The sequence below is a fragment of the Ostrea edulis genome, chromosome 9 (assembly GCF_947568905.1).
Source record: "Ostrea edulis chromosome 9, xbOstEdul1.1, whole genome shotgun sequence".
Taxonomy (NCBI): Eukaryota; Metazoa; Mollusca; class Bivalvia; order Ostreida; family Ostreidae; genus Ostrea; species Ostrea edulis.
The window spans coordinates 6925006-6950159 of NC_079172.1; the positions used below are offsets into that span (position 1 = coordinate 6925006).

The 25154-nt window shown below is 36.3% G+C and overlaps 1 protein-coding gene across 5 annotated transcripts in view; it reads right to left on the reverse strand.

Annotated features, from left to right (window-relative positions):
- Positions 1–25154, reverse strand: part of LOC125658495 (beta-1,3-galactosyltransferase 1-like) — a 51788-nt gene that overhangs the window by 13328 nt on the left and 13306 nt on the right. For 2 of the 5 annotated variants that reach the window (XM_048889766.2, XM_048889767.2), the window contains exon 1: positions 20485–20801. The exons of 1 other annotated variant lie outside the window; for it this stretch is intronic. The gene's annotated coding sequence lies outside the window, so the exon portion shown is untranslated. Of the gene's footprint in view, positions 1–15663; positions 16337–20484; positions 20802–25154 lie in introns of those variants that run through there. 2 more of the 5 variants (XM_048889770.2, XM_048889768.2) reach the window with 2 other exon arrangements.

The window sequence follows — 25154 nt, forward strand, 5'->3', positions numbered from 1 at the left end:
TAGTGAAAAGGTATCACTACTTCCATGGGCTATGGAATCTAGAAAAAAAATTCTTGTTCTGAATATCTAAGTTAAATTTTAATGTTCAGCAACAGTATAAACAAGATATGTTCTTAAAACTTCCTCAAAAGTGCATACACTGATGCAAGGCTTTAAATAATAGGTGTATTAACATTAAAACATCAAAAGAAATGACTAATCTGGACTCATCCTAAAGTCATAACCCTGGGTTATGAAATTCACCATTTTTTGTACATCCTTTTCTGCTTTTCCTAAGTATGCATTTAGATTTTATACAGTATCAGCAAACTTACACATACATACTATAAGATAAGATAAGTTTTATTACAATTTGGGCCCAGAGGGCATAACAGCAAGACAACTTACAAAGAAGGAAATTTAAAAAAGAAGAGAAAGAAAGTTTACAACATGTAGCTACAGGTTACATGGACTGCAAACTACATGTGGATGCAGCATGTTGGGGAAACGAGTACATATACATATATGAATCGCTAATCATGTGTATACACAAATAAATGGACAATATCATTATTACATGTATACCAACATATGAATAATAAACTATAATGATTTTTGCAGTTTTAAAGCATCAATTCTTTTCTGAAAGTTTGAACTAAATATTCCCTCAATTTGACAATTACTGGTCTGTCTTCATTAATCATCAACCAAGTAAATTTGTCATTATTTGTTAAATAGATAAAAAAAAAAATTGTTGAGCTTGTATATACATGTACCATTAAAAAACATATTTCTCTCTTCAACATAGAATGAACAATCAGTGAGGAAATGAAATTCATTTTCTACACAATTAAGGTTACATAATTCCTATATTCTTTTGTTTCTTTCTAAAGAAATCTTCTGGCCAGAATTGGTTTTTATAAATTCATATCTTCCTCTTTCAATTCGAAGGGAATCTTGAAAGTAATGTTGCTTTCTCGAATAAGTATTTTCTCTTTTTTGTGAGGTCGGAATCAAACCAAGATGCTTCATACCAAATTTGAAAAGAATTGGAATGATTATAGTTATCAAGAAGAAGTTAAAAATGTCTATTGTTCACACATTTGATAACTCACCATTTTGGCCCCACCCTGATACCAAAACCCCTACCCCTAGGATTATTAAATTTACAATTTTGGTAAAGGACTATCTGCTCTTTCTAAATATCTATTTAGTGTCAATATAGTATCAACCACACTAAAGATGTTATTTAAATGTTTTACACATAAACACTATATACCAAATTTGGCCCTGCCCTTGGGTCAGAACCCCTACCCCGGAGATCATGAAATTTACAATTTTGGTAGACGCCTTCCTGCTCTCTATCACCATGCATTTAGTTTTTCTTACACATGTGCAGTTCTTGAGAAGAAGATTTTTGAAAATTGGTCAATTTTGGGTAGTTTTTGTCCTGCCCTAAGGCCCCAGGGGTGCAGGAATCCTGAAATTTATAATTTATGTTCCCCTTGTTCCAAATGTGTTTCATATTAAATTTGAAAAGAATTGGAATGATAGTTATCAAGAAGACGTTAAAAATGTCTATTGTTCACACATTTAATAACTGACCATTTTGGCCCCACCCTGATACTAAAAACCCCTACCCCTGGGATCATCAAAGAACCAGAGCCACAAACCCCAAAATATGGCCATTAAAATATATAAAAATGAAAGTAAATGTTGAATAGGAGTATTAGTGTTATAAATATGTATCAGAATCCGGGGTTTAAAAAAACATGTTAGATTTTAAAAATAGGAGCACAACTAAAGCTGTATACCTACTAGAACCGGATATGGTACCGTATTTTTGTCATTTTTCACCAAAAACTGGTTATTTTGTAAAGGTTTTGCCATACTGGTTTCATCTCGCCCAAAATATTTAAAGTATTTTTTATATTATACACCTTTTCAATTGACCATAAATGCAAAAATATTTTAGGGCGAGCTAGGAGCACTATTTTTATTTTTCAAAAAACGATATTCCGGATTGCTGAAAAATATTGCGGTTATAATGCGCTGGTGGTGGTAAACTTGAATTTTACAGATAATATGGCTGATTTAAGTATCTTATGGAGAAACAAACTACGTTTTTTATTTCGTATCATGTATAGGTCATTTTAGTTCGGTGTTTATTTTCAAAGCAAGGGAAATTCCCTCACCTAATAATAGTTTTCTGTTGCAGCTTGTTTTGTCCTTTTACTATATAGATGTTAATTTTCAATACCTAGTTGTTTTCATCTTTTAAAGTCGTTCACAAAGCATCTTCATTGCATCGTTGCTTAAAAACTGTGTACAATTTTGGTAGTTTTACATTATTATCATAAACATTATCATTAAACGAAACGACAGTTACCGAACTGTTAGGCCTAGTGACTGAAATGTACATGACGTCTTCTTTCACTTTGGGATATCGGAAAATATTCAGGCTTCACGCAAGTATGGTAAAGGACTACCTGTTCTTTCTAAATATCTATTTACTTTCAATTTAGTATCAATAGCATAAAAGAAGATATAATTTAAGTGTTTTACACATAAACACTATATACCAAGTTTGGCCCCGCCCTGGGGTCAGAACACCTATCCCGGGGATCATGAAATTTACAATTTTGGTAGAGGCTGTCCTGCTCTACATCACTATGCATTTAGTATTTCTTACATGTGTGTGGTTCTTGAGAAGAAGATTTTTGAAAATTGGTCAATTTTGGACAGTTTCTGTCCCACCCCTAAGGCCCCAGGGGTGCTGGAGTCCTGAAATTTATAATTTATGTCCCCCTTGTCCCAATGATGCTTCATACCAAATTTGAAAAGAATTGGATTGGTAGTTATTAAGAAAAAGTTAAAAATGTTCAATTGTTAACGTACGACGGACACAAACCAATTGCAATAGGTCACCTGGGTTTACTCAGGTGACCTAAAAATATGTACAAGATTGCATCTTTGTGCATGAAACAACAAAACAGAAATATCAAGTTTTGGATGTTATGTTCAATCAAAACAGACTTGGACGATGACCCAACAAAGTCGACGAATCGCTTTTGACCCTCAGCAAGTCCCACCATATCCAGAGGTTATCCATGATGCTTCAAAACACCACCTTTATATGTTAAACCTGTTGCTCTTGATACAATCTCTGGAACTGGTCGGCTTGGAGTTATGTAAATGTTAAGTGATTGGTCTGGACACACAGTAGCTATCTGTAGAATATCAGATGTCCTTTCTGCAACAAACATATCCAATTATTAACCCAATTTCCAAACACAATGTTTATTGATTGATTGGTTGAGGTTTTGCGCATTTTTGGACAATATTTCAGCCTTTTTACGGGGGCGATGTATATTACCTCACTTGTAATCAAGGCAGGCTACTGACAAACAAGTTGATGGTACAGGGGTTTCAATAGTCTCGTTTAAAGAGAAAGGCAACCCTAATCACATTGTTGCTTTTATGAATAAAGAATTGCTTACTTATACCGTAAATGACAGTCTTTAACAATTGTTGTGTACATGCATAATAGTATTTGCACTCAATTGACCTGGATGTTTCTGGAAAGTTATGTCATTGACACCTGTGACCGAGATTGTTCTAGGTACATTTTTAGTAGAGGGATTACGTAATGGTTGCATCATGGTCAAGATTGTACTAGAAAATTCATTCCTAATATATATACACTGAAAATCTCCTGTTTAAAAAGAGCTCTGGTTATACACTTTCTATTTATTCGGATTTATTTCACTGGGAACTACGATTTTGGATTATTATTTTTGTGTTTTAGGATTTATTGTTCACCTACCGTAAATTAGTATTTTGCTATTGTTACAATTTTTCTATCAATTATTAATTGTAAATAAATTTTATCAATTGTTAGATTGCCTTTTGTTAGTAAATTCTGCTGCGCTATATTAAGGGTTTGTTCTGACCCATAACACAATAAAATTCTTTGCTTAACAATTAAATCAATAATATAATTTAAATTACCCGCCGCTAAGAGAGCGGCCATTGGAGTTTAATTGGTGACGTCACACCGTCGGTTCCGATTTATTTCATCAGCAGCACTGTAAACATGACAAGTCACGAACAGTTAAGTTTGGAGCCGTATAGATTTGAGCCCGTTCTTTTGCAAGAAGAAACTGAGAAAAGAAGACGTTCCTTGGAGTCGCGGACCAGGCAGACGGTACACGTTTTTTCTTACAAATGTCTGAAACCTCAACTTGTCATTACGCAAATGATGGATCCACAGTCACTTAGTCTTTTGTTTTCAGATGACGTGGTTGGGTCAAGAATTTTAAAAGAGCAGCTTTTTCCCATCTTTTCTTCGCATTAGTGTAATTAACAGCTTGACAGGAAGGCATCAACATACTTATTTGTAAATTCTACCACATGCACATTTTTCATGATCTTAAGAATATACAATGTAATCAAAACCGGAACAAACGATGTGACGTGAAAGGTGAAGATAACGTACAGTGATCAATCTCATAACTCCTATTAGTAATGCAAAATAGATAGAGCCCTGGATATACCAGAGGTGAGATCAGGTGCCTAGGAGGAGTAAGCATCCCCTGTCGACCGGTCACACCCGCCGTGAGCCCTATAGCCTGATCAAGTAAACGGAGTTACCAATAGTCAAAATCAGTGTGCCAAGAACGGTCTAACAATCGGTATTAAACACGTCAGACAGCTTTTGACCCAATGACAGGTTGTATTGACGAACTAGATCGTTATAACTACCATAGATTAGCGAAATTCTTACTTTAATCGAGACCGTTGAAACCCCTGTACCTTCAACTGGTTTGTCAGTAGCTTGCCTCGATTTAAAAACTGACCATGGTCAGAACAAGCTCTTGTGTATCGAATCAGTTGAAAGATATAAACACCATATACATAAATATGGAAGTTGACGATGGAGAAGCTGAAATCGTCAAAATTATTGATTTTTGTGGTCTTGAATACAAAAGAGTTCCACATAATGGCAGCCTCAATAGATGGCGGGAATTTCAATTTTTAACGTTTTAAAATTAGTATTGAAGCTTATCTAGGCCGTATATCAACAGAATAGTATGACAAATTTTTATCAAATAATTAATCGTATCATTTGTCGTGTAAAAAAAATTTGGGTTGTGTTCCTCTTTTAAGTCAGCATTCCGCAAAATCTATGGTCGTTATAACGGTCTAGTTTACCAATACAACCTATCATTGGGTCAACTGCTGTCTGAGTGACGTGTTTCATACCGATTGTTAGACCGCTCTTGGCACACTGATTTTGACTACGGATGACTAAGTTTGCCTGTTCAAGATATTGGGCTCACGGCGGATGTGACCGGTTGACAGGGGTATGCGTGTTCCTCCTGATCCCACCTCTGGTGTGTCCAGGGGTCCATGTTTGTCCGACTCTCTATTTTGTATTGCTTATTGGATTTTTAAGATTGATCACTGTTCGTTATCTTCACCTTTATGAAGAGCTTTATGAAGCTATTTGAAATAGTTTGATTTAGCTATTTCAAATCTTTTATGAAATCAAGTTCTAAAAGGTTATAGCTAAATATAAAGATTGTGTTTGACCTGTATACAGAATACAAATAAATACACATTACGTACCTGCTGCCATTTAAGTAGTATTTACATCCCATGCATTTCCGCCTTTAGACTGTTAGGTGTCCTGTGTTTGTTGCCTGTTGATACATGTACTTAATTCACAAGCCCGCAGCTGGGGAAATAGCATTTGACAAGCAAAACATGTACAAGGCCAAATTGTTCCTCCCCTACACAACTTGACAATTGCAGGGGCTGTCTGTATCATTAACAGCTGCTGAGTCCACCTACAAGAGTTCAAAGTTCAACAAAACGTCTCCCTATTGATTCTCCACTCCTCTTCTTCAAACAATAATGCCCTTCTCGTACGACTCCAACGTGACTGATCGAGTTCACGCACTGGCACGGTTTATCCCCGTGATTGAGTGATTTCATATTGTTTAACGTCCCTCTCGAGAATATTTCACTCATATGGACACGTCACCATTTGCGGTGAAGGGCTGCAAAACTTTAGGCCTATACTCGACGTTTACGGCCTTTGAGCAGGGAGGAATCTTTATCGTGCCATGGGGCCTTGGTTTTTGCGGTCTCATTCGAAGGACCGCCTCGTTTAGTCGCCTCTTACGACAAGCAAGGGGTACTGAGGACCTCTTCTAACCCGGTTCCCCATGGGCTGTTTCTCCTCGTGTGTCACACCTACTTTCTTAATGCAATTTAGTCGTCCTTTATTCAATCAATCAATTTGTTTTACCCTAGACGCTTTTACAAAATTTTCCTTCTGTGAATGTGATCGAATGCAATGCATCATGATTTATTTTGCTGCTTGGCGCGTTACGACTTCCCAGATGTGACAATTGCAACGAAATATTAGAACCAAAAAAACAGTACTTCAAATGATGATGTAGTTCGAGTAGGATTGATTGAATATTGTTTAATGTCCCGTCCCTATCAGAATATTTCACATATATGGAGACGTCACCATTGCCGGTGAAGAGCTGCAAAATTTAGGCCTATGCTCGGCGATTACCGCTCCTTTCAGCAGGGAGGGATCTTTATCGTGCCACACCTGCTTTGACACAGGACCTCGATTTTTGTGGTCTCATCCATAGGACCGCCCCCATTTACTCGCCTCTTACGACAAGCAAGGGGTACTGTTGACCTATTCTAACCCGAATTCCCACGGGATAGTTCGGGCAGGGGCCGACCTTAAGTCCATAGCATTTTTTAGTAAAGGGTGACAAAGTTATATTGAAATCGGGAAAGCCTGAAATGACGCAATTCGATTTTTGTTTTTATTTTAAAGTGTGAAGTTGTTTTCTATTGATGTAAATATCCCCATGTGGAGTTTAATTAAGGCACGTATAGTTGAACATATTAATTTACTTCCCCTCCCGCCCTTCCTTCCATTTTGAAATATTCTTAATATTAATCAAATTAAAGTTTTATATTGGCAAGTAATATCACTCTTTCCCACAATGTCTATGTATATGATTAAAAAGTATCAAAAATGTCCGAAATGCAGAAATTGATATCAAGGCCAAACTGCTCGTTCCCATCTTGGACCAAAGCGTTCCGTTCTCGATGAGAACTGTTCGTTCCCAATCTCAACGCATTTCACACCGCCGTTGGACCCCCTTACGAACTCTTCAATCTTCAAGCAGGCCCTACATAGCAACCATGTCTTTGAGCTCCAGTCCTGGCCAACACCAAAACATCTTGATCAACGGTCCTTCCCCCGAATTCGTGATTCCTTGGATACTTAAATCAATATCCAGATCGTGCCTCGGTCAATTTATATATTAAAAAATGGTCTGATCACGATTTTCGTTTGCAATACGACACTATTGTTCAGACAAAACGTACATTTGGTCAAGGTGTCCTTCTAGCCAAGGTCAACATTAAAAATGCCTTCCGCTTATTACCAATCTATCCAGGAGATTTTAGGAATATACATTACGGGCGCATATTATATCGACAAATGTCTCCCGTTTCATTGTTCAATATCTTGTCAAATTTTACACCTTTTCCACATTCTTAGAATTCAAAACACCACTATCTCAAAATCCTTGTGTCAAGGCATGTATACTTGGCTTAAAATTTAAGACTATTTTAATGGCATTGCATACTTTCCGGACAGCGAATGGACTGCAACTCTACAGATAGCGCAGGATCGGCCAACCTTGGTTGTGGGGGTTTACTTCCGGGGGGTAATGGATTAATGTATTTTAACCATCTTTATGGATAACACTCCGCTTTTACGGGACATATAATAACTTTTCTAGAATTGGTACCAAATGCGTTGGCGTTGGGGTATAAGGTCTAAATTAGCAAAACAAAAAGGGCATTTTAGAAGTAAACAACATTGCACTTGTACACATCCAGAGCAGTCAGTCTGCAAAATCTCATATGACGTAGGTATTAATTCCTTAGAAACATTCCACAGCCTTCATAATCTACAACAGATATATATCTTTCCATTGCCGGTTACAAATACTCCACTGCTATGGTTTAAAGGTATGGGCAGCCGTGCATTTGTGATTACGGGTTCTTTAGATACCCTGTAGCAGCTCCCAAACGAGAAACTGATCAGCAGGGTCAATATTGTGAAATGATTTGGCGATAAAGCTCGTGGCTGCAGTAAATGTTTGATATATTAAAGCTGACATGAATTAATAAATACGTACACCTTTTTCATCTTATCCGCCATATTTCTCTCAGGTAGCCTAATTTACTCTACCCGTATATACCCCAAATGGGATTGTCACACCTCAGTGATTTTTCTAGGTGGACTCGACCAGTGCACACCTCCGATAGTAATATATAGGGAAATGCGAAACAAATAAAATCACATTTGAAAACATTATACTTTGCTCAAAATTACAAAATATTTATTGTATACCAATGCAACATTCCGAAAGTTTAGATAATTTAGAAAAAAAATGCAAAAAAAAAAAAAGAAGCTTTTCTTGCATACTTGCAAGTGTAAGCAAGTATTTGCAGTTTCTTATGAAATAAATGCGGAGAAATCATTTGCCAATTACATACTGATAGAATGGAATAAGCAAAGAGCATAAAATATATTATTTATATCAATTCTTGCAAAATACAGGTCCATGCCATATGCATAATATGTAATGCACATGGCATATTCGCCACAAAAAACACCGTATCAAATACGGACGTCTATTCAACAGGTATCGGAGATGTGCACTTACCGAAAATATTAGATTCTCTTTATTCTGATAAATCCACGAAACAAAATGATAAACTCCATTTGTATCTCGTTAGAACTTTACAACACGTTGTCATTCCATTATGCAGACTGCGACACACTTCACCCGTGCCAAATAGGGTGTCTTCAATCAGGGGAGATGTCAGAGTCGAAAATTTTTCCTTTATTGAATGCTTGTCTGGTCGAGGTTTTGCAGTTTATAGAAATCGGGAATCTAATCATATACACTGAGCATCTGGTTGGATATATTGCGTGCTCAATTCAAAATTTATCGATGATCATATACAAATTTGGATATACAAATAAGGGAATTATGATCGAAAATATACATCTGTTTAAAAATGCGGGTATTACATTTGCAATCCATAATAAACAGTTGATTACACAAAGACACATATAAAAGGAAATGTATAAACGAAAATATAGTTTTATTGTTTCATTGGGAACCACATAATTATTTACGGTCTCTGTATGTCCATATTCATTGATTGAACAGGGGAGAGAGAGAGAGAGAGAGAGAGAGAGAGAGAGACTGTCCTACTTCGATGTACAATATCATTTCACAGAAGAAAAGAAAATTGATCACTGATATAATGGTAAGCTTACAAGCATTCAAAAATTCCAGCTATTTAAAAATTTGTTATTGACAATATATTAAAAACTTACAGGAGTTGATGCTTATAATTGAATTCATTACAAATTTAATATATATATATATATATATATATATATATATATATATATATACCAGTTTAAACTGCATGTAGAAAATACTGACTTTGTATGTTAGAATAACGGGAAAAGGTAAATTATCAAAAAAGCGGGGAGAGCAGACCAGCCCAGCCTCCCTGCCCACCCCAACCCCTTGTATACGTGCCTGAAACAACACATCAATTCGTGTTGAAAGAAACGAGCATATCTGCATTTCATTAAATTCCAAAGGAGCTCGAATTTATGTGTTCCCCTATTAATTATTTTGTATGCAAGATTCGTTCCCGAATTTAGAATCATGCTTTCAGTCAGAGCAGAAATGAATTAATTTTGAAGTACACCTAGTTTGAATGCAAATGTGGGGTTCCTTCTTTTAATTTCATCAGACTCATTAGAACCCCCTCCCCTAAACTATGCAGCTTTGTTTTTATTGATATCTAAATCGGCATATGAATCCGGATACAAATTATATGTTTTTTCGTGATCATATAGATATCGATATTAGAAAATGTTTATACTCTTGCCTTTTGCATATCCTACTAATGCATTACAGTAGATTGACACTGTATCATATCAAATAAAACCTCAACACGAATTTTACTGATTTATGAATACTAACATCTTATCGAATACATTTGGATATGAAATTTCGACGTACAGCGGTATGTCTATTTTCAGAATATATCCATTGCGCCAGATCTATGAAATGAAAATAATCATTATGGCATGTTACAGAAACGTTAAAACACACATGCTATAGTCCTGCAATGCATGCATGCGATTTTTGTGAATACATGTATTTATGTATTCGTGAATGAAGTTCCTACGCTTAAAACTATCTTGGCCTTTATGCATTTCGTTTTGTGATTTTGGTTTACCATTCCTTACACTGTGTAAATGAAGGAAAACTTGGTAAAGGGTGCAATTCTACACCATACAATTAGTATGCATGCATGTGTTGAAAAGTAAAATGTACATGTAATAACCAGACACGTATAGTCATTTTTCATGGGGGGGGGGGGGGGGGGGGGGGGGGGGGGGGTACAACAGGATGAAAAAAATGGAAAATTGGATTCTTCAAAATTTCTTGCCATTCAAAATAATAATTAAAAAGATGAACGAAATCAGCAATAAAATAAAACAAATCCGATGTTCAAGTCCTAAAGTGGGGGTGAAGGGTTAAAAGAGTCTTTTACTTTGACTGCCTCAATAATTCCCCCCTACACTTCATTTTCTTCCATCGTTGGGGGTGGGATGGGGTAGTTAGAGTCCTCTACTATGAGTGCCTCATAATATCTTCATTTTCTTAATTGGTTGGTGGTGGTGTGTCTTCTACTATTATATCAGAACTTTCAAGCTGGGTCAAGTTTGGGGGGGGGGGGGGTTGTCACCAAATATATTTTTTACTTGCATTACAAAATAACGGCCTCTCACTTCTGTCGGCGCGGGTTCGAAACCCGCTCGCGCCGGTAAGTGAGAAAGTTTTCCAGTTTACTTCGGAAGGTCGGTGGTCTCTTCCCAGGTACATTGTATCTGGTTTCTCTCTTCCACCAACAAAACTGGGTGCCACCAGATAACTGAAAAATTGTTGAGTGTGGCGGAAAACATTAGGGGGGAAAATGGATATTGTTATCAAAAGTGGGGGGCAGACACTCTTGTCCCCTCCCCTTGATTCTAAGTACTTTGTACTTGACCTTTGTATTTGGGAGAGGGCCTACATAGGCTATGCCTGTTGCCCAATCCTGTTGAGCTTCTCATAAAATATGTTTAAATAAAAAAAAAATCTATGTGCTTGATAACTACGCATATGATAAACTCTCAATTATTACATTTTACATTACTACAATTGCGTCGAGTTCAACGCAGATGTAATAAAGCAAAATGGCATAGATATATAAGATCTATTGAGCGCGAATTAGCATAAAATGAAGTAATTGAAATAACATTATTTAAGATGTTTAATTTTTAATTATTGCGTGTGCTTTAAATGAATCAAATAAATCTGTATTATCAATTAATGAGAGCAATATTGAGTTACTGTTCTCTTATATTGAATTAACGATATCATTTGTCTTAAAGGTCATAGGAGACGATTTTTCAAAAAAAATTTGTTTTGCACGAAAATGTGTTCTTCTTAATTGCTTAACATATGTAAAGAAGTCATTAAGAAAAAATCGTAAGGTAACAGGGCGCTACAGACCGTCAAATGTTGCCGTGGTGTGAAGTATCAAAATAGTAAGATGACTTATCTCCTTGCTTGATGACGTCAAAAGAGACCAGCTGACGCAATGTGTATTTGTTTATACTAACAACTGCGGGTTTTAGCGTCAAAATGTTCAATGTGCTTACATTCACTGTAATGTAGCAAGTCAGGTATTTCTATATACTTTTGTCTAAATGATCCAACGTTCAGAAAGACTTGGGTGTGAAATCTACACCGAGAACACAGAACTCGAAGTTGTTTGACAATCATTTACGCGATTACAGGGTTGATAAGGATCAGTTTCGTTATTGTATTCATTCTACTTTGGCAAAAACTAATGGTTTATGAAATTAAATCTTCGACCAGATGCAGTTCTAATTATTTTCGACTAGGCTACAAACCAACGGCAAGCACGGCGAAGACGAGAAAATCGTGCAAAACGTTGACTGTACTGTAGGCCTATATAATGACGGTAGACTACATGTACACTGTAGTACAGATATTCATAATTTAGTATAAACATGATCTGATTTGTTTAGAAATGAAATTTGACTATGAAATAGTTATATGAAGCTTTTCTGATCAGAATTTTTCTCTCTGAATACATAAGTAAATAAATTGAAGGTGAATAGGTCTAACTTTATATGTTGAAAGTTGCATTATCAGACCCCCCCCCCCCCCCCCGTCTTTTCTGTTTGAAAAAGAATGTTCAAAGCAAATGGTGGAGCATATTGAAATTACAAGTTTTTATACCAGGTGAAATAAACCAATTTTTACGGTCATGCAAGAGTTGGGGGATGATTTTTTTCTTTAAATGAAGCACTAATTTGCACGTTGGTTTCTTATTAGGGTAAAAAATTTAAACAAAAAATAACGTTAAAGGCCGAGGATTTTGAACAACCGGTCGGTTGAATGAATCAACATGTAAGAATTAAAGCTCGATAAATTTATTTTGTATAAATGAGAACGTGAGCCATTGATAAATTAGGCAGATTATTCTTTTTTCTACGTTTTCTTGTATCCATTTGACTGCCTTCGTCGGATATCCTGTGTCCGACGATGTATGACAGCCAAACATACAGTTTCCGACGGGAGTTCCTGCATACTGTGCAGATTTTCTGGCTATGTACAACTTATGAACCGATCATCGTCCCACACCCCACGATGACTCAACATATTCCAAAATTGTTTAGAAAGTTTTATTCTGTTTGAATTAGTTTTTCTGGACTGCACACCAGAAATTCTTTGGCTACCTAAAGTTGTCTGTGTGACTCGTCCATAACGCATGGCCTACAAAAACAATCAGGACATTCAGATTTTTCGACAGTTCCTTCAATAACTGGTCCAGACGAAGAAATCGTTCTTCCTCTGGCTTCCAGTTCCAACCATTATACGCAAGAAAGAGCCCTTATAGCGGCTAATGTGATGGTAAATTATTCTTCATATAGGCCCTAATGTCGCAAATTTTATTATAAAAGAATGTTGAAGCCATTTATATTTGTTAGATTCACCTGTTAAACTAAATAGCTGTACACGATACTTGTATAAAACTCCTATGAAAATAAATTCAAAAAACGGCGCTCACGATGTGTGTAAAGGAAATTTCGATCTGGCTATAAAATATATCCGAGTCAGGGTGGAACTTGGGCACATAAAACCAAAGGGGGATGAGAGGGTGCCCACCTTTTTTGTCAGTCAACCTTCACCCCCACCCCCCCCCCCCCTTGGAAAAAAAAAGATGATGCGTCGCTGTGTCTGCATGGGGTTAGAAAGCGCAAGAATAACTATATATACATGTATTTCTCTTATTGTCATCAGAGAATGTACTCTGAAATTATCATACATTTATCATCAACCAGTCAGTATTGTTTCAACCGATTCGAAATAAATAGGATCTTGATCGATCTTCTTGTTCGTCCTCCGATGAAAAATCGTAGATGTGGCTGGCATTTGCATTAATTATGAGTTCAAAGTGATATCCTTGTATAACAAACTATGGTTCCCCATTCAAAAACTCCTCCAGTTGCGAATAAATCGTCTATGGATGTGCCTTTGTTTTGATTCGCAAATCTGAGTGTGATCTCTTATGACGTCACAAATTCAGGAAATCAGGAACGATAATCGGGTAACAATTTTCTATTCCGACTACCTTTGCACTTCAATTTCTTCGAGTTAATATTGTTTTTAATCTTAAAAAAGTATTTTTATGAGGAGTCTATGAAACAAAGTTGATAATTATGGAGAGAAAACGTATTGTTAAAAACCGTCTCCTATGACCTTTAATAAGAGCGCGATTATTACAAGATCATCGTTTGAATCTCTCTCTCTCTCTCTCTCTCTCTCTCTCTCTCTCTCTCTCTCTCCATACACTCATGCAGTGTTGTATATGCAAATTATCTATGCACAAAGGATTTATGTACCTAAATGATATCCTGATTTATAAATCTGCAATACTCTGATAAGTAAATCATACAGTATAAGGATTCATGCACAATACAGGGTAACTATTCTACTCTGATACTTCCCCTGATTGAAGATAGCTGATCGGCACGGGCTAAGTGTGTCGCAGTCTGTACAATGGACAATGTTGTTTACTGTTGGAATACAAATGGAGTGTATCGTTTTGTTTCATGGATTATGCTAATAAAGGGAGTTTTACTACTACTTTGAGTATTTCGACAAGTGTACACGTACATCCTCGGTCCTTTACAGATATTACGAGTAGACCCAGGTAAATAGTCATCCGCATTCGATGCTTTTTCATGACGAGCGTACATGACCATGTCTTCTTTATACGTACAGTAGCATTTATGTATTTGCATTTAGCTTGAAGTAAGTGTGAATGGTATAGATTTTATACCCTTTGCTTATTCCGTTTCATCAATAGATCTAGATAATAGATGAAATATTTCTCTTCGTTTTTGTATAGTTTTGACATATTTATTGCAAATGTACGCACATTCACGTAAAGAAAAGGCATTCTATATTTATTTATCCAAAGCTTTTAGAATGATTTACTACTGTACGATATGTTTATTGTAATTTTGAGCACTGCATGGTGTTTCAAAACGTGATTTCATTTCTTCTTGATGTCCTATAAATTAGTATCGGAGATGTACGTGTTACCTGTCGAAGCTACCCGCACAGGTAAATCGAAGACACTGATGTGAAATGAAGCGTAGCAAAACTCGTCCCCTGATACATATAACAATAGAATATCTAACTAATATGGCGGATTAGCAAAGAAATATGGCGGACATAAAGAATTATACTATATTTATTAATTCATGTCAGCTTTAAACCAACTTATTCACAGCTGCCTTTACACTAGCGTTTCATGCTTTCGTACGCATAGGTGAACTTACACTGTCAAAGGGCAACACTGCTCAAAGTTCCATGACATTTTGTTACATCAGACCAAAATCCAACTCGCAATCAAATGTTCTAAGTCAGACCAATTCAGCGTTAAAACAACAGTCCTCATTCTGGCATCTAACGACATAACATGCCCCATTGCTGCCGTGAAGAATTACATGGAAATATACCCTTCCAAAAACTTATTTTGGGGGACAACCCCGACTCGTCATCAATTCATTGTGACGTCGCGCACGGTACTGGTGTTACTTTCATACGTGCATTAGAAAATGTTTCCGCTATGTTTACACAGTTGTATATTTTGTGGATTATTAAAGTCTTATACATCAATGGCAAGGAAAATATATAAATAATGATAATAGCTTATATAAAATATAATTTACACGCATTTCATTAGCAATAAATACACGCAGATGTCGTCATTTTTCGTTGTCCCGCGTTACATGAAATACGCATACGCTTTATCCACAGATTAATAAAATGATTGATTTTGTCCCAAGAAATTGTGACGTCCTTATCTAAAAACCATAAACCAATTACTTTAAACATTTAGTTCATAGAATTGATATAGCGACCTTAAAAATGGCAAAGACAGTACCTGTCAGTGGTGTCCCGTGTTTGTAGATAGACTGCAAATGCAAATCATCATGACCAGTAGCACGCCTAATACAGGGGGGAAGTTGACTATCCTAGCTTGTTACATTTATAATGACATGTATCGTAGAGCACAATGTATACCAGTATTATAAAATTCTGAGTATATCCATGAAGTAGATTGATTTTATCGGTGTCCAGTGAAATGTCCTTATTCTACAAATACCGCGCTTTTTAAACAATTCTACCATTTTATGTCTTATTTCTAAGCATAATTCCAACGCGAATATTTTAATGAATATAACTTACAGAAAGTACATAAAATTTACTATATAGAATATACAACATTTCATTTTATCCCGCGTCCATTTAGGAAAACGAAAAGATACTTAATGTCCAAATAAATGTCCCATGTGATTTTGTCGCGCAATGACGCGACGTCAATGTACACAACCTACGTCTAGCTAAAACGTAAAATGTTGCTTTTATTATTTTTGAATGATCTAAATTAAAATGATTTTTAAAAATAGTATACAAGGTATTTAAGCTATAGCATGTGTATCTCATAGATATGTTTTGCTCTAGATCTGGTACATATACTTTAATTGACTTTATCAAATGACAATTGTACAGACTACATTTTGTTGCATGTACTACTGTATGTCATCGTCGCAAACCACAGGTTATTGTTTCATTCTATTTCACAAACGTTTGTGAAATAGAATGAAACAATAACCCGTGGTTTGCGACGATGTACTGTATGTATGCATATAAAAATTCAGCATTGAACAGATACACTTACGGTGTGTAAAACGTTGCAATATTATACAAATCTTGATTTATATACGAAACTCTTTAATCATATTCGATAATCTTGTTATTCATATATGAGAAAATTTTAATTATATTCGATAATCTTAATATTTATATGCGAAAATTTTGATTTATATACGATAATCTTGTTATTTATTTACATTTGGTAACCTTGTTATTTATATTCGATAATTATATAAATCTCGATTTATATTCCATAATATTTGATTCGTATTTGATAATGTTGATGTACACATGCTAGATGTACGCATGGATTTAGTCATTATTGATTGTAGGTGAAATGCATAATTTCAAAAATTGATAAAAGAATTAGCTTCATTGACCATGACCTGACCTCGGATATCTTAAATTTAACTAGAGGAGCTACTCTGCTAAAATTAAACTTTAATAAATATACAGCACTACCAGCCGTGAGACATTTGGCCTGAATTGAATAGTTGACCTTGCCCTAATATGCTGAATAAACCCAGTAGCTATGTCGAAGCTTGGGTGGCTGCCCTGTAATCCCCCATAGGTTGCTTAGCTAGCTGGATTAACAAGAGTGATACAAATTTGAATATTTATTAATCGTAATCAGAAACAGGGTGCAAATTGACATATATGGCGGAAAGGGTCGCGTGCAATTTTTTGTGGGGAACTGGGGAGGCGGCCAGTTTGACTACCAACGTAGGGGCAACACAGGGGGCCCTATGTGGACATAGGTGCCTGGACCTGAACGGGTGGTCACGTTCTAAGGGGGAAGAGATCTCTGCGCATCTCACCTGTCTCCTGCGTGCTACCTGGTTTAAAGAGCAAGTACAGAGAAAACTGTGGACCCTCCTATAGTTTCCAACATGCACCAGCCTGTAGCATTCCCTAGGAGGTGGATGTGAACACAGGCACCAGAACGGTGGATATATATAGCGTGTTAGATCTTATGTACCCCCCCCCCTTCCAATGAATGAAAGATATATACATAAGTCACATATTAAATGAATTGAATGTCAAAATCTTGTTAGAGTATCAGTGACGTGTTGAACAACCTCACTGTTGTATTTAGGACCCAGGTGATCTCTGGCGGGTGTGAGCGATTGCCCCTGGAATATTTCGCCCACATGCGTTGGTACTCCAGAAGAGTAGAGGAAGTCTCTCTCTCTCTCTCTCTCTCTCTCTCTCTCTCTCTCTCTCTCTCTCTCTCGTAGAGTAAAATAAAAAAAATTCGCATATGAATATCAAGATTTCTCACATATAAATCAAAATTTCCGTCCGCATATAGATATCAAGATTATCGAATACAAATCAAGATTTCCGCATATGAATAACAATATCATTAGATCAAAAGTTCAACATCTGACAAAAAAATCTAAAGTCACACGGTTTTCACGAGACCACCCCTTCAAAACTAAATATGATATATATTGAAACTAACCGATTCGCAAGTAAAACATACGAGTATAAATAACACTCTGTATACCTTTTCTACTGTTTATTCAGAAATGAAAGTGAACATTAAAACTTTAAAATGTAATATTATTTGTAAGTTTTTAACTCTCATTTCAACTCACCGTGGTTATTATTATTATTCATTTATAAAGCGCAAAACTACATATACTTTCTATGTGCTGGTTGTTGGGTTTTTTTTCCCACTAGAGCGTGATCGATGTAGATCGATGACAGAAACGTACGGGAGTTTTTAACCCAACCCCCCAACCCCCTCCCCCTTCCGTGTTTGGCATTAATAAAAAGTATTAAAGAGAGCAATGATTATTAAACATAGAGACTTGAGCAAGTCTATATATATCCTAGAAAAAACCAAAACTGATTTTTTTTTTACTGTGTTCAAATTTCTCAGAGGTCATATTCATAAGAATTGCAAGCCTTATTTCATGGGATGGTTACCTGTAAAATGCGAAACGAAATCGAAAGGAAACGAAATCTACCGAAGCAAAACGAAACCTACCGAAACGGGTACCCTTATTTCATACGACATGCCTGCTGTTGTAGGCACGGTGAAATAAATACAGTACGTATACTTTGGAGTATTTCTAAGAATTCATAATTTTTATGAATGTACACTATACACGTACAAAGATTTATTTTCAATTTTTAAACATTAAATCATGCATGTGCTTTAGTTATGATATTACAGCTTGGAGATAATGAATTTGTTTAAAATGTGACGTTGCTTTCGTGATTATATTTTGCCACAATTTATGACGTTATAAGTGTAACGGCCAGTGACACCAGTACCGTGCGCTTAGTGATTAATATTAACGCGTTGCCTTCGTATCTTGGGGATTGACAGCACTAATTATGACATCATTTTATTATACCGGTAGAAGGCCAATCTCTAAAGCTTACAAAGAGCATGAAACGATTGCATAAATCGAAATTGGGATGGGATAAAATGGGAATCTACACTTTATCGCCGCCAAAAAATCAGAAAAGGGGAAGTAGTGTCCATACATCAGAGGTCTCTGATTCCCTATACATGTCAAAGTCTTCCATATGTCCCCAATTCAGTACTCTTTCATAGGATTAAAAAGTTGAACAATCGTTTGTCAATAGCATTACCCCCCCCCCCCCACCACCACACACACACACACACACCTGCAGAAGTCTGTAACTGTAACTTATCAATTGCTGTTGTGATATCTGTATACATATACAGTTTTTGTAATTTACTCCTATGGCTCAAACCTTCTTTGAAAATTTCTAAATCTGCGCTGGTTTAGTATTCATGTATGTATACAGTGTTATTATTTTATCATATTATATACACACACACACACACACACACACACACCGGTAAACGAAGTTTGGGAGTATATTGGAATCTGCATGTCCGTCTGTCTGTATACATAATTTTGTCCATGCATGTTCTAAGAAACTATTGCGTGGATTTTTCTGAAAATTTGAACACTCGTTAGAGATGTATCTGAATATGAGTTGAATCTGAAGATGGATGTAAAACGAATATGAAACTGATACATCCCGATCCCGATTGGAAAGAAAATAACGAATATGACCATGGAATATGGTAAAGTCACAGGCACTCGAAGTATTTAAAAAAAATTGTCTTTCTGTATGCACATTATGTTTACAGGAAGACATTTTTTTTTAATTATAGATATTTAAAACATTGAGTGTCTGTGAGTAAAGTGGGGATAGTTAATTTCTATGGTGACCGCCATTTAGTTTACCTGGAGACCGCCACTTAATTTAACTGGCAATCGCCACTTATCATCTGCCACTATCTGGCCGTAACTTTTATCTGGCGGCCGCCATATGAATTATAACTGGCGGCTGCCACTTAATTTAAGTGGTGGTCCTCTCTCTCTCTCTCTCTCTCTCTCTCTCTCTCTCTCTCTCTCTCTCTCCCAAAATGAAATGGGTGAAACTTCTGTAACCTCCCTCTCCAATAATTAGTAATATGCACATCTTATACAATTAAGAGCATTATTATTTGTTGATTGTGTTCTTAGTTTATTATAAGATTGAACATTCTTTTTGAAGAATTTATCGATGCATAAACTCTGGACATTTTACTCACACTGGACATTTTACTCACAAACTGAATAAAAGTGCGAAGCGAATTACGCTTTAATTAGGAATGTGAAGTTTGAGCAAAAGAGAAATCTTTAGTTTCCCTTTCTGTTTGTCAACATTTTAGTCGTTAGGGGTATTTCATGATTTTATATGGGGGAAAATGCATTGATTTTACGAATAGAATTAAATATTTGCGAGACACAAGTACACTAAATACGTCATAGATATCCCAGGAGGAGGGAGGAGGGTGTCAAACCCCTGGACCTCATCCCCTGTTTGGAATTCAATAATGATAATATGCTGGTCTAACACGAAACATGTACAATTAAACAAAACTCATACTAGCAGTGTATAACCATAAGCCTTTGTAAATACGGTTTCTACTGAAAGTTGTAGTGAAAAACATCGAAAACCAGAAAGTACGTCGTGGAGCTCGCTTATAACATTCATTCATTTGACTTACATGATCGTTTGTGCGATATTCCTCGGCATTCAGGACGAGAATTCCATGTTCCTTTACACTCAACTGTGCAACAAAGAAGGAAGGGGAAGGAAGGGGGAAGTGTGTTTTCCAAACAAAAAGTTTTATCGAGATTAAGATTACATCTTGCGGATTTTGGTGATATCTTATCAAATTTAGATTCAAGTGCAAGAAAGAACTAGAGCCACGAATAGCCAAAAATGGCCCTTAGTCAGAACATGATATTATTCTCGGGGACAGAAGCCAAGAATATCTATTTTTCAAATATGTTATCCTTTTTCCGATATCTTTTCAATTTTTTTAGTTATTGATGTTCAAAGTACCCATTGTTTTGGCCAGATTGTTATTAACGTCGCAATTTTGCAACTTAACGTCACAATTTTACAACGTTTCATGTACTTTTACGTGAAAGTTCTCTAGGTATAAAAGTGAAACAAAAACACTATTCAGTGCAATTTAATTATAATATTGTAAATATTTAAACCTGTCTATGTTAATTCTATAAAAGCACACACCTATATAATATACTCGTACATCTCTTTCTCCTCTCTCTGTTTGTCTCCTTCCCTCTCTTTATATTTTTAAAAAAATTTATATATGAAACCATTCAACAGTTTTAAAGTAATATTAATTCATTACCTCTTTACATAGCTTTGTTATTTAAGTATGACATGAAGATAAACACGATCCCAATATTTTAACTGTATAACCATTTACTGCACATACCGATAGTTTTTTTTTTTGGGGGGGGGGGGGGGGGGCATCTTAAAATGTACACGAAAACACGGTGGATCCAACCGTTGACTTACGAATAAGATCTATTGACCTATGTATGTGCGTTTCAATATTACATGTAGTTTATGTTGCATATTAATCACTTCTATTAACAATCTTTTATAAGTTTGCGGATTTTTATTTTTATTATTTGTTTGGGGGGTGTTATTATTATCCCGCATGTACATGTAAACACGCCGAAAACAGTAATAGCCAGGCTTCGGACAGCGGCGTTATTTCAGACGCACTTTGCTACATGTACAACTTAGGACAGTGAGTAAATATTTTAATCCTATGTTTCACACTTTTATTTGTGTTTTGCTATATAGGGAGTTACGTTTATGATGTGTGTGTGTGTGGGGGGGGGGGGGGGGGGGGGCTGTTACAAAAGTAGCCGTACATGTACAGAATAACACATAAACATTTAGTTTAGCCATATGGATATAATTTATTTTACATTAGGCTAAGAAAATGTTAACGTGAACTAATCATCGGGTAAATATGTTCCATTTATCTAATTTCATTAGTTTTCTGTCCGGATCATTTATTACAATAATATCTAGACCAGTGTGTATTTCAAAATGCCTTAATTATTATCATTAATTCCATAACATCTATGAAAAATCTTATTCTTATACTGCTACATATAATAGAACCAAACTCCCTCCTCGCATATATTTGGTTTATTAAACCAAATATATGCGAGGAGGGAGTTTGGTTCTATTATATGTGTTTCTATTTATGTGAAAATAACATCCGCTTAATTTTGTTTGCACACTAACCGTAGTGTGCAAACAAAATTAAGCGGATGTTATTTTCACATAAATAGAAACAAGAATTTTATCAATCATGGTGAATTGACACATCTGTAGTTTGGCATCCACCATAAAATTTGCTTATTTCAACACTTTCACATTTCTTCCTGTCATTAGGTTTAGTTCTTATCTTACATAAAATGCATGAGGGAAACCTTTTTCCGTTATCAGACACTTCCTCCATGTTACAAACACTCAAACTAAATTAAGTAGGACAGTGGTTTAATAATGTGTTCATTTCTTCCTTCTATAATGCTTAGTAATATTTTACTTAATTATGTAGGATAATATATCTAAAAAATAAATACATCAACTCTTACTTCAGGAACGAGTGTCATTCATATGTTCACCTCTATTTTAATCAGTATTAATGATATCTTCTTCTTTTTTCCATTCGTCTTTTTTATTTTGTTATGATTTGTGGTTTTAAATATTTGCTGTTGAGACTGAATTTTCAATGATAAATATAATTGAAACAATGAAATATACACTACCGGTATTTTCGTTAACATTCTTTTTACATAATTTTTTTTTTTTTTTTTTTTTTTTCGAATTATTCATTATCATTATCCCTTTTTATTAACTGCCTTGTATTTTTGCTAATTAGATCAAATGTAATTCTGTTTGTCAATGAATTTCATTTAAAAGCAAAACAAGATCCATATTGCTAGATATATTTTTCGTATTCATATTTGTATGTATTTCTATATATTGATTTCTGACGAATGAAATATGCAATGGACCGGAATAGCTGTGTGTCGAAATATAACGGTACCCGATGACGTACGTCCAAATCGGTTGACACGTAAACAACCGAACGAAAGTTGTAAATCTATACCTCCGAGACTTGTACAAATTGTAGCCTAAAGTCTATCCTTTGTATTGTTATGTGGACGCCTAATTTTTGTCTGGTACTCATATATTGTACTATAACTTTAGAAATAATTAAACAATACGGGATAGGCCAATATATCTTCGCATCTAAGTAGCCTATCGAGTTGGGCACCCCTCGGCCCTCGAAGTCTTTTTATGTACTGCGACAGCGATTTCAACATGCTCATCAGTGCCAAGAAAACTGAATGCACGGAGATGAAACATGTGAAGCCAGATATTTATTAAATTCAACGAATAAAATATGTATAGTATAAAGAAAATGTGTGGAAGTAAAGGCGCGGCGCAGACAATGGGTGGATCTCGATTGTATCTGGAGTGGATTGGAGGACTTAGCTTCGTAATTGTTTGATCAAATAACTAAAAATGTTAACTACTACAAGGTTTTTGTAACTATCCCTAGCATGGTTACATATATATTCAAAGTTCATAAATTGAGCATATAATCTATTTGAAATTTTGGGGGCAAAATCGATTGATATACGTAGCCCGATTCCGACGATGCCGCGGATCCGGTTTTATTTCAATGATATTGTTTGAAATAATCATATTTTATTAACTTTGAATAATTACTGGTTTCGTAAAAAGACAATGGAACAATCCCCAACTATAATATTTAAATATTACGATTTGTACTAAACCTATAGTTTGGAAAATTATTCGGATTTCGTGCATGGAATGTGAAATTCCGGTTATTTTTAGAACATAAAAAGTAAAAATTCACTTATCCCCCAGACCTCGATCCAAAAAAACTCTTAACTTCTATGCAGTATGTAATATACTAATTTACAATTCATTAATATTTATTGGATCGAGGCTTGGGGGTTATACAAAGTTTTGGTGCATATTGTTGGATATTATCAACTTTTACAAAAATAACACAACTGTTATGGGTTCTACATGTTATAATTTCTATATGCGTGAATTTTCGCGGAAAAAACACACTGGATTTCTAAAGAAGAAGGTCTAAGCTATTTCATACCATGATGGAATTTTGGAATGAAGAGACTTTATTTTACTCAAAATTACAGGGCCATATTTGGGTATTCGTGGCTCTTGTTCTTTGCGTCTCACACAAAATGATAAAAAAAAATCTTATCAAAATAAGCAACAAGTATCATAGCCTCCGAGAAAGCGAGGACACAGCAAAAGACACCGATATACGGTAATTGCTTTAATTTTCACCACACCCTTCTCTCTCATCCTCCGCGCACTTAGCCTCTCTCTCTCTCCCACACACCATGCAGACATATATCTCTATCTCTCTCTCTCCCACACACCACGTAGATATCCCCCTCTCTCCCACAAACCACCTAGACATTGCCTATCTCCCCCACATACCACGCAAACATCCACAAACCACCTAGACATCTCCTGTCTCTCCCACACACACCACGCAGATAACCTCTCTCTCTCCCACACACACCATGCAGACATCCTCTCTCTTTCTCCCACACACACCATGCAGATATCCTCTCTCTCTCTCCCACACACCATGCAGACATCCTCTCTCTCTCCCACACACCATGTAGACATATATCTCTATCTCTCTCTCTTCCACACACCACGCAGACATCCTCTCTCTTTCTCCCACACACACCATGCAGACATCCTCTCTCTCCCACACACCATGCAGACATCCTCTCTCTCTCTCCCACACACCATGCAGACATCCTCTCTCTCTCCCACACACACCATGCAGACATCCTCTCTCTCTCCCACACCATGCAGACCTCTCTCTCTCTCTCTCCCCCACACACACCATGCAGACATCCTCTCTCTCTCCCACACACCATGCAGACATCCTCTCTCTCTCTCTCTCCCACACACCACGCAGACATCCTCTCTCTCTCTCTCTCTCTCTCTCTCTCCCACACACCATGCAGACATCCTCTCTCTCCCACACACACTATGCAGACATCCTCTCTCTCTCTCCCCCACACATCATGCAGACATCCTCGCTCTCTCTCTCTCCCACACACCATACAGACATCCTCTCTCTCTCCCACACACACCATGCAGACATCCTCTCTCTCTCTCCCACACACCATGCAGACCTCTCTCTCTCTCTCCCACACACCACGCAGACATCCTCTCTCTCTCTCCCACACACCATGCAGACATCCTCTCTCTCCCACACACACTATGCAGACATCCTCTCTCTCTCTCCCA